This window comes from Gavialis gangeticus, unplaced genomic scaffold (assembly GCF_001723915.1).
Source record: "Gavialis gangeticus isolate Ggan-Ray unplaced genomic scaffold, GavGan_comp1, whole genome shotgun sequence".
NCBI classification, from domain to species: Eukaryota; Metazoa; Chordata; order Crocodylia; family Gavialidae; genus Gavialis; species Gavialis gangeticus.
The window spans coordinates 31462763-31475884 of NW_017728998.1; the positions used below are offsets into that span (position 1 = coordinate 31462763).

The 13122-nt window shown below is 43.4% G+C and overlaps 1 protein-coding gene and 1 long non-coding RNA gene across 3 annotated transcripts in view; one reads left to right on the forward strand and one right to left on the reverse strand.

The window, feature by feature from the left end:
* LOC109289587 overlaps nucleotides 1–8434 on the forward strand; it is a 21717-nt gene extending 13283 nt beyond the window's left edge. Inside the window, exons 3-4 of the long non-coding RNA XR_002095415.1 lie at nucleotides 6402–6409; nucleotides 8326–8434. This is a non-coding gene — a long non-coding RNA (uncharacterized LOC109289587). The remainder of the gene's footprint in view (nucleotides 1–6401; nucleotides 6410–8325) is intronic.
* A 2099-nt stretch (nucleotides 8435–10533) lies between these two features.
* The window catches only part of LOC109289586 (nuclear receptor coactivator 5-like), a 45815-nt gene continuing 43226 nt past the window's right edge, over nucleotides 10534–13122 (reverse strand). For both annotated transcript variants that reach the window (XM_019505683.1, XM_019505682.1), the window contains one exon: nucleotides 10534–13072. The gene's annotated coding sequence lies outside the window, so the exon portion shown is untranslated. The remainder of the gene's footprint in view (nucleotides 13073–13122) is intronic.

The following is a 13122-nucleotide window of genomic DNA, read 5'->3' on the forward strand; positions in this document are numbered from 1 at the left end:
GGGGGGGGGGGGCGCACGTGAGAGGGTGGTGGATGTTTATGTCAAGGATATGGCTTTTGCCTTCCCTATAAAAATCTGCCCAAATTCAGCCACGTTATAAACAGACTCTTTATCACTCAGTTTAACAATTCACTCTCCAAAGTTTCCATCCTCACAAGCATGTTTGAGTTTCTCAGAGCTCCTACTGATGATGACTGTGCCATACCAAGAAAGTGACTGCACATGCTGCAACACCAGGGCTTACGGCATGAACAACGCATGCACCCGGTGGCTGGGGGGGCATGGCGGCAGCAAGAGCAGCAGCAGCAGCAGAAGCGGAGCAGCAGGAAGCAGGAGCTCCTGTAGATGCTGCTGGCGCAGTCAGCGGAGTGGGGTGGTGAGTGCTGACCAGGGGTTGGCGACTACCCACAGACGCCGCTGGCAGTGTCGGCAGCAGCCAGCGGGCAATCGCTGACCGCCTGCAGATGCTACCGGCAGTATCAGCGGTGGGGGGAGGAAGGGTGGTGAGCAGTAACCGCCCACCTTTGTGTAGGGGGTGCACTGCCATGGTCGGGGGGTGCAGCCAAAACTAGGGTCTGGGTCTATGTATAAGGATGAAGACACTATGGTACCACAACACAGATGGAAAGCGAGTCACCAAGTGAACTGAGTGGCCTTGCCTCATGGAAGATGATGCAAGACCCCTGAACGAGGTGTCGTGTGAAGATTTGGGGGCCGAGCGCAGAGCCATTCCATGTGCACGTAGCCAATAAAGGGAGTGTGGACGGAGGTTGGTGTGTCTGTGGGTGGATGTTTGGCTGTGAGGTTTTGGGTCTGTGGTCTGAGGGCACGTGTGTGCGCATAGTGTGGCCAAGGGAGTGAGTGCGATTGGGGCCCATGTTGGAGATTGGCTGGGGTGTGAGAGCATATGGAGAAACTGACTGAAGGAGAGGACAGCTCTGTAGAGGCTGTGCTGTGTATACTCGAGGCTCAAATGTCTCCTTGCAGTTGCTCCCCTCCGGATCTGCTCCTACATCAAAGTAAATAGAGTCGGCTCCCCAGACTTTTCCTCCCTGGGCCTATGCATCTTTGACACAGAGCAGCCCTTTTACTTTATTAGCAAGTATCACCCCAATCCCTCCCCTCCTTCTTCTGTCCTTTTATTAGTTAAGTACCCTTGTTAGAAAGGCAGGGAGGTGGGAGGTAAGCCACCGCTGACTTGTACTGGAGGACGGAGAGCTGGTGACTGATAAGACGGCGGAGATAAATAAAATGACTCTTGCCCCTCTATAATGTATTCCACTCCTTCCCCCCCATTATAGTTAATTGGTTGTTTGTTGATTAGTTGTGGTTAATATTACTTGTTAAATGTTGTTAGTTGCTCTTGTTATTAATAAACCATGTTATTCATTTCATTAGCTAATTGCGTGTGTGTGGCAACTTCATCTAATTGCCTGGGAAATTGGGTAGTGATAGATATATCCTGGTTTACCAGCTAATCGTCTCAGGACCATGAAACACATTGGACAGTATAAGGTACTGAGTGATCTCATTTAATTAAGTGCTTAATTAAGTCCCTGTGTAACAAGGGGGTGCAAAGGCACCCGTGTGCACCCCCTATGCGTTGCCCCTGCCTTAAGGGAAAAAAAAAGGCCGTCTCTGTCAAGATGTTTCTTAGCTACTCCAGGTTGAGCAGTGGAGCCAAAAGCAACGAGCCAGTCTCTTCCAACAACCACCAGTTGGCACCTTAAGAATCACAGAAATTAAGTGCTGGAAGGGACCTTGAAAGTTCATCAAGTCCAACCCCCCTGTTCTCAGCAGGAACACTGCCAAGATCAAATGATCCCAGTAAGGTGTCTGGCCAATGTCCTCTTGAAGACTTCCAAGGTTGGGGACTGCACCATCTCCTTGGGAAGTCTATTCCAGAGTCTGGTCACTCTTACCATAAAGAAGTTTTTCCTTGCATCCAACCTGAAACCATCCTCTATTACAAGGGTTTTCAACCCTTTTCAATATGTGTACCCCCAGCAGCTGGATGCAGTGGGGGGAGGTCATCATGTGGCCGGATACGGAGTGTGGGGGGGTGGGGGGTGGTGCATGGCCAGATGTGGAGTGGTGGCAGCATAGGGTGGTGGGTGGTGGCAGCAGCCACTGCATGTGAGCTCCCCTCCCTGCCCCCCACATCTGGCCAGCTGGGCAGGGCCTGTGCTGCCCATAGAGGGGCACCGCTACCCTCCCCCTCCCCCCAGGACCTGCTTCTGGGAGGTGGTGGTGGCACAGGGTGGTGGTGGCAGTGCTCTGTCCCCGCATGCCCATGTGTACCCCCTAGAGCCTTCCCAAGTATCCACGGGGGTATGCATACCCCCAGTTGACAACCCCTACTCTAACAGTATACGGCCATTGCTCATTGACCTTTGCTGGGGTGCTTTAGTGAACAGTTTCTCTCACGGGTGACTGGTGCTGCCTTAGGCCCCCCGAGACCTGTCCCACTGACTGGGATGGCATCACCTGCGGGTGATCCTGGAATCAGCTACAGCCATTGCAGTGATTGGCCAGCGCTTGCAGGGGGGACACTGGCACCCCCACCTGTCTCTCCTGCCCATTGCCTAAGCAGTGAGCGTGGCCAGTCAGGGGGTACACCGGCACCTGCTGTGCACTGCCACTAGTTCTTCTCCCAGCTCCCGATATTCACCCCTTACATACTTACAGAAGTCCACCAAGTCCCTCCTCAGTCTTCTTTTCCCCAGGCTGAACAGTCCCAGATCCCTTAGTCTTTCCTCATAAGGTTTGTCCTCCAGATCTTTAATCATTCTTGCGGCCCTTCTATAGACCCTTTCAAGTTTCTCCACATCTCTTTTTGAAGTCCACTGTCCAGAACTAGGCCCTCACCAATGCCAAGTAGAGTGGAAGTATCACTTCCATTGCCCTGCATCAGCTAATGCATCCCAGTATGCTATTAGCTCTGTTGACTACAACATCACACTGGTAGCTTATGTTCATTCTGTGATCAACCATAACCCCCAGATCCCTTTCAGCCATTGCGCTGGCTGGGACAGCTTCTCCTAACCTATAGTAATGTTGTTGGTTACTTCATATGAAGCACTCTGCATTTATCCTTACTGAACTTCATTGAGTTCTGCTCTGCCCACCTTTCCAGCTTGTCCAGGGCTGCTTGGATCTGCATCCTATCCCCTAGCATGACTGCTTTCCCCCATAACTTAGTATTGTGTGAAAACTTGGCCAGTGTGTTTTTCATATCCTCATCTAAATCATTGATCAAGATGTTAAACAGCATGGGGCCAAGAACCAAACCCTGCGGGACACCACTGGCCACCTCCCGCCAAAACAATACAGACCAGTCCACTAACACTATCTGGGGTTGATCCCTTAGCCAGTTCCCAACCCACCTTACCATAGCCTCTACCAGCCCACAATCCCCTAGGGTTGGGTTTTTTTTAATAAGAGTGTAATGGGAAACCATTTTCAAAGCCTTTTTAAAAAATCCAAGTATATGACATCAACTGTGTCTCCCACATCTAAGTTCATTACTTGATCACAGAAGGAGACGAGGTTGGTCTGACGAACTGTCCCCCACGAAACCATGTTAGCTCTCCTTCAGTATCATGCCTTCTGCCAGTCTCTCACAAATGGACTTTGTGATAATTTTTTCCAAAATTTTACCTGGTGTCGAGCTCAAACTGACTAACCCATAGCTTCCTGGATCCTCCCTCCTTCCCTTTTTAAAGGCTGGCACCACATTGGCCCTTTTGCAGTCTTCCAGGGCCTCTTCCAAGCACCATGAGTCTTCAAATACCTTTGCCAACAGTACCGCAGTGACTTCAGCCAACTCCCTCATCGCTCAGGTGTAGTCTGTCCGGTCCTGCCAACTTGAAGACATTCAGCTGCTCTAAGTGTTTCCTCACCAGTTCAACACTGACCATTGGCTGGCATTAGCACCCCCCCAGCATCTGTCAAGGTGGGCCACCACCATTTGCATGCAGGAACACCAACTCAAAGTATTCATTAAAGGCAATATGGAAGAAACGGTAGGATTCAGAGGCAGAGGGGATTGGTACAAATCCAGTGCGAATGACCTGGGTAGGATTTAGGGTAGGGGAAACACAGTGACTGGACAGTGAACAGAACTGGAGATGGGGAACTGGGAACCAAGGGGAAAGGGGACTCTAACTGGTTGGGCAATGAGGCTTGTAGCTGGAGAATGGGAGGCTGCAACTGGGAGGCAATGCCCAGGGCAACCCACCCTCACCATTCCCCCACGAGGCAGCATAAAGGAGCAGCAGCCAGCAGCCTTGAGCTTAGCATGTTATAAAGTGCAAGATGTGCTGTGAACTGTAGTTCCCTGGAGTGTCAAGGGAGTTCACTGCTGTGGGGTGTGAAAACATTCACCCCATTTTTATGCCACAGAAGACCATGTCAGGATGATAAAAAATTGCTGATTTTCATGGCAAAAATGTAGGGTCAATTCTCCTACCAGTGGCAACCAGCTCACTGTCAGATCCTAAGCACACTGGCTTCTAGTCCCTGGGTTTCTTTCCAAGCTTGTCTCTCCCCCCACACCTATTCATTGTTTCCTTCCTCCACTGTTAATCTGTACTAAGCCCCAGACTCATTTCCCTGTCAGCCACCCTACAAAGCTACGATTCCCAGCACACCTTGCACGCAATTACACACTGCCTGTGCCACTCTGACATACAGCTTGGAAGGACAAGCTAAGTGGGGAATGGGCAAGCACCCTGGGCATGAGGTCTGCTTGCCCTTCCCCGTTACACTATTGCTGGGGTGTAAGCACAGCAATAGGACTGGCTGAGCAAATATACTGGGACAAGGAGTCAGGGAAGGGGAAGAGATAAACTGGAAAAAATGAGCTTCAGGAGAACAAAGAGTGAGCTTGGACCAGGATCTTGGGTAGGAAAACTAAAACTGGGAGGTGGTTGGATGATAAGACTGAAAAGGTACATTAGGACTACCTGCACAAGAATACTGGGACTGACACAAGGCGCCCGAGAGCAGACAGGTGAGCAACAGTGGAATTTGAACAACAGGCCTGGGGTGGGGAAAAGGCTGGACTGGGATGGGAAGTAGCTGAAGGTAACAAGGCAAAGAATCCAGAATCTGCAAAAACCCAGATGAAAAGTATATACTTCATTCTCTTTCAGTATCAGTCCATATTAAGGATGAGAAACTGCTACTGCTATTTGCTACTCCATTAGCTCAAAAGGGAGAGATCTGTGCACTGGACCTAAAACTTCTATGTCTCATGACAAATTTTTTGAATTTGATTTATTTAAAATTTAGAACCTCCTCCCAAATACACACACACACACATACACACACACACACATATATTAAGGTTGTGAGGTCAAATCATGGAAGTGAAAGAAAATGCCAAAATTAAGGGTCTATATGAATCCTTAATTTACCCCCTGGTGTGTCTGTATTATAACAATGATTTTTAATTACACAGTCACAAAGAGTTTTTCCACAGGACCTCTCTCATTCAGTAGACAGAATGAACAGGGCTCATTATTTTGTTTTATACTCGTTAAACAATCTGGTCTTATTTACTGCATACTGTTCAAACTGTGCTCTGAAAACAACATTAATTTCCTTACAGACTTTTCCATGGCACTCACTCCTCAAGTGATGCATACAGGTTAAGGGCAAAAGCATCCACCCATTTTTGAGCATCCAACTTGAGATCCCAGGACCTAATTCTGCAAACTGCTTAACTGTTTCCAAGCACAGCTACATCTGATTTTAGCTGCAACCTTAAGTGCTCAGCATTCCTCCAGATCCGATCCTAGTAACCCAAGCTGGAGAACCAGAATATGAAGAACATGCAATCAGTGACCACTTACAGAAAGTGTAAGTAATTTCCCAGGATTCCTTGGAAGCAGGGATAAAATCCAATTCTCTAGGACAGCATTTAGCTGCCTCCATCATGAAGACATTGTTTTGTTTCCTGCACTCCCCTGCTTCATTCACTTTGCACCTTCCAATTATTACAACAAATGAGGCAGGGCTCTTGACGACAAGGACCTCTGCATAAAAAAATATGTCATTAAGACTGTAGCATAAATAAAGCATATAACAAATCAAGACGAAGACAAGACACCCTAATTTTGGCATTTCCAAGTGTCTGACTTTGTGGCCTCCATCTAATTTTGATGAAGCTCAATTGTGCCATAGTAGTAGTAGTAGTAGTACACAATTGCCAAGAAATCTTAACTTAATCGTGGCTCTTCTATTCATTTCAGAAACTGCTGCTATTTATTCTAAGATTTGATTTACCAGGGAAATAAGGAACTGTAATTATAGAGGAAGCTAGAATTTGGCAGCGAGCATTTCTGAACAACTAGCTCTCACTGAAGGGATATTAAGAAACCACTAAGATATCAAAGAAGCTTAAGTGCTGTTAAGCAAACACTTTATACCATTTCATTCATGACAGACCTGAGAATGGAAATTCTCCTCCCTATATACCTCCTTGCTTAGATATCTTGCAACGTTACAGTCCATTAATACTAGATATAAAAGGCTGAGAAAATGAGGAAGAGGTACCAAAGAGGAAAAAATACACAATAAAATATTTACTTTTACAAACATTGTCAGGAAGTTTACAATACACGAATGAGTACAAAAGAAAGCATAAGGACTTTAGGTTCACACCATTTAATTTCGTCTACAACCCACGGAAATCAAGCACCATACAACATAATTAACTTATAACAACATGTCAAAGTACTTCCTGCTCATTACCCATGCAGTTTTTTTTTTAAATCTCTGACAGAGCTCAGTTTTAATTACTGTTTTTTAACCATGTCAAAATTAAAAAATATATTTTGTGCACTTATCCCATAGTTGATTAGCCACGATAGACAGCTGCACAACAACAATTTGAGGAAGAAGGTAGAATTAGTAAAATATTTAACAAAAATGTATTTAAAACATTAATAGGCTTATTTACAAAAGTCTTCTCATGCATTAATAAGTAAAAGCAAATACTGTCACTTTCTTGTAAGAAGTAAAACAAAAAACTAAACTATAAATATATTTTTCAACATACATGTGTCTCACAAAAGTTCAGAGACTTGTTTATTGCCATAACAGGCATGATGAAAGGAACCGAACTCTTAACTTGTTTACTCATGCTTCCCATTCAAACAGCTTTAAATACGACTTTAACAGAAAGAAGGGAAAGTAGCCCCCTTTTTCTTTCCTTTTTGTGATACATACAACTGATGTGATTGCAGGGGAGGGCTCTCTGTATTCTTGGAGGTTTTTCTCCGCTAACATAACACAAATGCAAGGCTGCTTACATTAAAAAATATAAGGTTTATTATTTTTATGCTACAAAGAAGCAGAAAATGGGAACAAGCTCATTTCCCTCATCTTTAGGTTACACTTAACACATTCATTCCTTTAACTCTGTTAATTGAAACCAGTTTATTGTAGTTTACAGTTACTGAGACTACAAACACATTTATCACAGAGGCCATTTTACCAAGCATGACTTCCCTACATATTAATATAGAATTGTGGTCCATGGTGTCAAACACCATTACAGGACTGCAAAGGTCTGGAAATGTGTAAAAGGCTAGTATTCCTATGCACAAGGATGTAGAAGCAGGGGTGGGCGGTGGCACATCCAAACAGAAGCCTGTGTGAATGCCAGGGTTTTCTTTAGCTTTGTTTTGATACATATACCCTGGAGGTTGGAGCACAGGCATGAGACAAATAAGCTCTTTTATGTACTCTTTATTGTAAATGATTTAAATCTCTGTAAACTGGGACCCTCCCAAACATCCATTCTTATTTATGCTATTGTTCTTTCACAAACTGACCCTGACAAACAATTGCAGACCCATAAAGAGCCCTTCTAGGCAAAAAGACACAGGAGCCTAGTCCCCAAGTTCCAGATACTAAAACATATTTATCAAACACCTTTGAGGATCTGGGCCAAACTGCCATGTCTGCATCTAAACAGCTTCCCCTGCAGTCCTTCCTTAAGGCAAAGTAGAACTGCACTGCCCATTTCAGCTCAATGCACAGACCACATGTCACAAGACAAGATATCCCTCTTTGGAGGCTTTTTCTTCCTCCCATCTACATCCCTGGCAGCCAACTGACCTCCTACATTCCCACTCAACCACACTGACCCACTTAAAGAACCCTCCTCCTCCCTCATCTCCAGAAACAATCCACACAGGTTGGTTTTCATCCATGTAAAGCCCCCTACTGCCAAGACTGTCACAGTTTAAAAACTGCAACCAATAGTGACACCATGAGGAGAAAAATATACAAAAACTGAATGCCTGGAATTAGTTTAAGTCAGGGCTGCAAACACAATCATACGTTAATCATAATGTACAGGTTACAGGGGTGGGCAAATGAGAATAGGATAGGATTCAATACTGACAAGTGCAGGGTGCTGCACTTGGGCAGTAAGAACCAGAAGCATACCTATAGGCTGGGGAACTCTCTTCTTGAAAGCAGTGGCAGAAAGAGATCTTGGAGTCATTACTGATTCCTAGATGAACATGGGCCGCCAACGCGAGGACACAGTTAGTAGGGCTAACCACACCTTGTCATGCATCCACAGATGCATCACAAGCAGGGCTAAGGAGGTAATCCTCCCCCTCTATGCAACACTGGTCAGGCTGCAGTTGGAGTACTGCGTCCAGTTCTGGGCACTGCACTTCAGGAGGGATGTGGACAGCATTGAGAGAGTCCAGAGGAGGGCCACTCGCATGATTCGGAGACAGCAGGGCAGGCCCTACAAGGACAGGCTACGGGACCTTAACCTGTTTAGCCTTCACACGAGAAGGGGACCTGGAGGTCATCTATAAACTTACTGGGGGGGGGACCAGCAAGGAATGGGAGAGACCTTGTTCACCTGAGCGTCTCCCGGAGTAACAAGGAATAACAGCCATAAGTTGTTAGAGAGTAGGTTCAGAGTAGACATTAGAAGGCACTACTTCACTGTCGGGGTGGCTAGGATCTGGAACCAACTTCCAAAGGAAGTGGTGCTGGCTTCTACCTTGGGGGGCTCTAAGAGGAGGCCTGATGATTATCTAGTTGGGGTCATTTGAGCCCAGTTTTCTCTCCTGCCCAGGGCAGGGGGTCAGACTAGATCTGCAAGGTCCCTTCCGACCCTATATCTATGAATCTATTCATCTATAATTGCATTGTATCACTTAGAGAGGCTGTTACAGAGCCTAATTCATTCCCAGAGCCCAATTTAACCTGACCTCCAAGTTTTCTATGTCTGAACCACTTCCCTTTGGGATTATGTCAAAATCTTCCTGATTTTTCCTCTTAAAATATTGATGTTTGCTGTATACCTTTCATGTGCAGACAACCAGCTACTGCTTCAAACAGCACGCTGAAGGCACAGACAGGAGTGTAGTACTTGTTCCAATTTCCATTCAGACTAGGTAAAAAGTTACACATTAATTTCTGCCTATTAATAAACAGAGTTAAGGGCAGGGCAGGAAGTGACCTGCTTCCTCATTCACCCTGCTTGGGCTCTCTCTAAACTTCTAGAAACTCTTTGATCTGCTACTGCAAAGAAATCTCAGCATCTGAAGTCTCTGTACCATTCCTGCCTGGGTATAAGGTACTCCTTGAAAAATGCCAGCTCTTAGCTTTCACATGATTCTCGACTATAAAAAAAAGTAATGAAGCAATTCCTCTGTTGCAAAGAGCTCAGAAAGACCACAATAGGTCAGAATGTTTTTGACACTATGGATTTCTATTTGGAATCTTATGGGTTTATTTCGTAAATCATGTGTAGGTATTGCACACCTAACAGTGCTAATATTGTGCAGCACCCCACAGGACCCTTAAAAATATCCCATGGCATGCCAGTGTGCAACAGCATGCTGAATGAGACTATAGGATAGTTAATGTTCTCTGGGTTAGGTCTCATCTGCTACAGAGCAGGGAGACGCATATGGGCAGTTACTACGGAGCAGCTGACACATGGTAAAAGCCCCACCTTCTCTGCCCATTAGTAACTTGTTTGTGTGACCATGGCCTTAGTGAGACTGGAAGGGATGACAGGTTTGCTTTCACCGTGGTAGTTTACTTTGCAACTTCTACCATCTTTCAAAAGGAGCTCAGTAGGCAGTCCCTCTTCCATTTATTTTGGGCAGAGGCCATGGTTCTCGCTCTTCACCACAATTTCTCATGGGTGCTGCTATTCAAACATTAGAACAGTTCTGAATTCATCACAATCTAATGCTGTATTAGGTGTACTGCAAAAGGGGAAAAATGAGATCCTTCATCCCAAAGGGACATTTTTTTGTAAAACAAGCAAAAAATTTAGTCAATGTCAGAAATATCTGTAGCACCTTCTCTAATATTAAATGAAGTCAAGCAAATAAAACAATTAACATTTGTTCCCTAAAGTTAGTGTTATTTGCTAGAACTTAGAACGAGGAAGAAAACTTGGCTTCACCCACAAGACCTCTGCTTTACTCCAGTATGCAAACTGGAACTGAATAGATCAACCTGATGTGGGCATGTACCTGAGAAGCAATTACAATTCAGATGTACTAGAAAAGCAAATCCAACTAAAAATTAAGAAGAGTAGGAAGCAAAATGCAGTTTTGTGAGAAGACGGAACACAAATTCCAGAGTCCCTAGGGCAGCTCAGGAACAGTGAAGTCAAATGATGGTGATGGTGTGAAAGGTGATGGCATGAAAAGTGTTCAAATAAATGCAAACACAATGTCCATATTAGCTTGACATTCACGTGAAAGTTACTGTCATTTTTTGTCTAGCACTAAATTCAATTTCTGGTTAAAATCTCACCTGACTTTTTTTCTGCCCCCAAGTCCAGTTTATAGTGACGTTTCAGAAAAATAAACTACAGGATGTCACTAGAATGGAGAGCTGAACAGAATAAATTTAACAATTAATATCCAATTTATACAATATAACCAGAGGAGTCTCTGATAACTAGCAATGGGCCTGTTATAATTTATTATCAACTAAGTATGTTAAAGTTTGAAAGTAAAGGACAAAGAATACTGGTCAACTTAAAAGCTTTACCAGTGAAATTAAAACAATTACTGTTACCAAAATAATTAGTGTTTAAAAAAAACAAACAAACAAACAAAAAAAAAACCCCAGAATGGAAGCTATATGGATCCTGTACCAGCATATAGGATTGTAAAAGGTTTTTAAAAGCAAAGAAAAACAAAGGTTTTTAAAAGCCTCCAAAAAGCCACCTGCTGACTTACAAGTTAGCATTACAATAAAACAACTGGAAATTAATTTCTCTTTCAAAAGTGAAGTCCAGGTTTGGTTCAATTTATACATATACCTAGAATAACACATTTTCCTGCACTGCTTTAGTGGTTGGGGAAGACGGCCTTCATTAACTTTGGCAGGTACATTAGGCACCATAGATGAGCAAAGCATCCTATTTAAGAATCATCAAAACTTTCAAAATCCTCACTGAAGCCTCACTATACCATCTACAGGAGGAGATATTAGGAGAAGAAGGCTGATCTATCTTCTTGCCTTGTTCTTCAGCTATTAGACCCTACTTCCCTGAAGGGAAACAGTTCCAACTGTTTTAAAATGAGAGTCCTGGGTAATACACACCTATTAAGATCTTAGAACTGCTTTACAAAATGTTTCAGCTTAACCTGATTTACATTTAGCCTTTGTCTTAATACAGTTTGCATTACAGTAAACGTTCGTTAATGATCTTTTAATAAAAAAGTTCTGCCTTGATTTAATTCATTTAAAAATAAGTAGTATTTTACCATTGCAATTGCCAGATATCCATTAAGGGCAGAAGCAACCATTTTTCTTCTTGGGTAATTGAGTTTAAAACAATTTAAGAGCCTGCACTAGCAATGTAAAGAAAGCAAGGATCCAAACTACTTTAATGTGTTGAGTCTGTTAGAGCAGCAGCTCAGCTACACCCACTAAAGCTCTTTCACCGAAAAAAACCTCTGGGTTTACACTGCGATAGCAAACTTGATATTTCAATGCAATTTACTCTTTCAGCGTAATAGCCTGTAGAGGCAAAGCAGGGTACTACCTCAACAAACTCCATTCAGGTAAGAACTATAGTATCTTGCTTCCATTAAGATTCTTCCATTGAGGTGTCTCTCTCAATACAAATACACATCTGTTAGAGTCTCACTTCCACTGGTTTTCACAGGAGTAAGATCAGAGTCTTAATGAATATAGACTACCCACTTTTAATCCTTTAAGAAAGAATGATCTTGTTATTAAAATACACTATCGGGGGGGTCAAGGGGATTTGGTTCAATTACTAATTCTAACAAGACTTTACAGGTGACCATAGGGAAGTTGTTTACTTTGTATCTTAGAGCCTCATCTGTGTAATATCCTAATCTTACACGGGTATTGAGAGGACAATTTTATTAATGCTGTGGGTCCTCAGTTAGCAACAAAATAAATATATAGGTAGGAATTAGATGGGCTAAAGTCATTTCTGACGACATGTTGAGTATTGCCAGAAAAACTATATATTTTTTTCCCAATCCACGTTCTCCTGGGCTCTTATTCTGACCAATTTAATGTCACACTCCTGTCTAAAAAAGCATTTTATCTATTACCGTACAAAGTGATAACTTATGATAACAACAGATTTTAAAAAGTAAAACTTTAGTTACAGTTGAGTAGTACTAAGGACGGTCTGTGCAGTCATTTTAACAGTTTTTCCTGTGTAGGAATCTTGCATACAGGGGAAAGGAAATGGAAATCCACAAATTCAGAGTAAATACAGTATCCCTAGAACTTTTTGAACTTTACCTGTGTGTTATTAGTTAGCCTTGGTTGCTGGCACATGAAAGTCATCTATTTTTCATGTGTTAATTAAAACTACACAGTAGAATGGCTGTTCAAATTTAATATTTATAAAAGTGCAATTTCATAGCTCCAAATTAAATTGGATCTAGTACACTATTGGCTTGCATGGAACAACAAAAATTAAAGTAGACTTCAACATCATTTACCTAAAATAAATTTATGAGTATAATTAGCACATTTCTTAAGGCTTCTATCTCTTGTCTTTAACTCCCTTCTCATCAGCGCAGAGGCAGAAAAGGATCTGGGAGTCATCACTGATGCCAA